General features: G+C 36.8%; 1 non-coding gene across 1 annotated transcript; it reads right to left on the reverse strand.

Annotated features, from left to right (window-relative positions):
- Nucleotides 1–1,551: 1,551 nt before the first annotated feature.
- On the reverse strand, nt 1,552–1,623 carry trnaw-cca. The gene has a single exon. It is a non-coding gene; the product is annotated as a tRNA-Trp (tRNA).
- Between the last annotated feature and the right edge of the window lie 899 nt (nt 1,624–2,522).

The raw sequence follows: 2,522 nt of genomic DNA on the forward strand, positions 1-2,522 counted from the left end.
TCTCGTTGTTAATGACCACAGGGTGGAAAGGTGCAAAACAGGGAGATGAAAGCAGAGAATGAAAGGTTATATGCTAAGACAGAGGGAGGTAGAGGAGTGATGATGGGGAAAGATTAATAACTGATGACAACATCACAAGCAGGTTAACACATGTCTCTGTCAAACACACAGCTGTAACTGTGTGTGTTTACTGTGTATTTATTTAACTGTCATAGAAAAAGCTTTATTCACATTTATATCCATATTTTTGATCAGGGGGTAAAACTATCCTCAGTCTTAATCCTGAAAAGGCCATTTAAAACTTGTGAGGACCAGCCAATGTCCTTACTACACACTCATACATTGAGCTGAAACAATGAATCGATTATTAATCAATTACTAAATTACTTGACAACTATTTTGATAATCAATTCATTGGTTTGAAGCTTTTTTCATGATTAAAACAAGATTTATGATTGTTTAAGCTTCTTAAATGTGAATTCTTTCTTTGCTCTGGATAACAAAAAAATCATTAAAAGTTAATAATTTTGGTTTGTGGACAAAAAAAAAAGACTGGTTTTCTGATATTTTATGGACCAAACAATTAATTGATTAATCGAGAAAATAATGGTCAGGTGAATTGATTATGAACATAATCGTTAGTTGCAGCTCTACACACACACACACATACATATCTATCCCTTAAAGGACTTGCACTGACATTGATTAATTAGCATAGTCTCACCTAAGCCAACCTTAACTATGTCTAACCTATCCTTAACCTAACCCCAATTCAAGTCTTAACCAGTTTGTCAAAGAATTTGGTTCTACCTCAGGACCAGGTTTTAGTCTCCATAAAATACCATCCCAAAAATTATTGGACAGCTCAACCCATACAGTCATGTAGCTCCCAGTTGAACCAGCAGCTCATTGGCAACCAAACCTGCCAGCATTGAAACTGACTCCTGCGGCTGTCTGTGAACTCAGTTTGTGTTCTAGTAAACCTAGTGTGCCTGTCTATCACCAACTGTGTTATAGTCCTACTGTAGCTCATCACAATTCGAATGTTGCAATGTTTTATACATGTTGCTGTGAATACATTTATTTAGATTTTGTTGCTATATATATGTGTGTGGTTTTTTTTTACATATTCTTCTTCAATGTGTTGACTGCATTCTTCTCCTTTTCCCTTCCTCTGTCAGTTCTTCATTGTTTCACTCGTTTTAAGTTTTAGGGTACTCTGAAAAAGAAGGAAAAAACAATATCAGTCCCTGCTGAGAAAAACTGCTAGCAAAATGCAAAAAAAAACAAATTACAACGCAAAATAAAAATGTTTGTGTGTTTGAATCAAACATTTGTTCTCACAGCCTACTAGAATTAGAATTAGTATTTTTTGTACACACAGTAATTAGTGATAGTGAATGTATCCTCTGCATTTTATTACACACCAGTAGAATACACACCCATTGCACCAATGGGTACCAGGGGCATCTCAAACCTCAGCCCATGCCACGATTGAGCAAGTCATCCTCTAGTTATGGGTTCAGTTCCTTTCGCCGCCACATAAAATCTTGACCCTGACGTGATTTGAACACACAACCTTCTGATCTGGAGTCAGACGCACTACCGTTGCGCCACAAGGTCTTACAATGCTTCCACATTTCTTTATGCTATTGTTCTATTACAGTGCTATTGCTGGAAGGATATTTCTAATTTATTGGTAAAATGTTGCATTGTTATATTTCCAGTCTTTATTACCTCCACCAATGAGGCTATGAAGCTCTAGCATAAGTTCAGTCCGGAAGATTACTCTGTTGCAAGCTTATACATTCATTCTCACACTTCCTGCTTTCATCTCTGTCATGCACACACTCTTCACTTCCTAGCTGTCATATCCTGGGGCGTGATCAGCTGTTCATCAGCTGTTCTCATCTACCCTGATAACACTGCAAGACGCCTTTTTAAATATGTAGTCTCTTTCTGTCATGCACACCTTCCCCATCATCATCATCAAGGCTTCACAGTCTCATCTGGTCCATCATTCCTCGTCCATCAAAAGGACACCAAACATCACCACCATCACATTGTTCTGTTCAATCTATGATAATTCAATAATTGTTTCACTTGTTTCTCATTGAAATGTGTTGTCTGTATTTGTCTGTCTGTGAGCAGAATAATCCAAAAGTAAAGGATGGATTTTTATAAAACCTTTTCTATGTAGGTTATGGCACGAAAAAGAAATGATTGGATTTTGGTGGTGATTCAGATACAGATCACCAGTGAGTGTATACTGACACTGTGGGAAAACGGAGGAGTCTTGGCAGAGTTTTCATTCTGAGTTCTCTAGTTTATGTTTATCATGCAAATAATATGAAAAGAAAACTCTACAAGCAAGTGCGCTAAAGTTCTCCAACATAAACCAAAAAAAACCGATTGCATAAAATAATTTAGTTCACTGAGGTCACAGTGTTATTGTTAAGGTGGGACTAGGTTTAAGTGCAAATATAACTTTTAAGGAAACATAGTGACTGAAAATAGCAGTG

Source organism: Solea senegalensis, linkage group LG1 (genome assembly GCF_019176455.1).
Source record: "Solea senegalensis isolate Sse05_10M linkage group LG1, IFAPA_SoseM_1, whole genome shotgun sequence".
In the NCBI taxonomy this organism is placed as follows: Eukaryota; Metazoa; Chordata; class Actinopteri; order Pleuronectiformes; family Soleidae; genus Solea; species Solea senegalensis.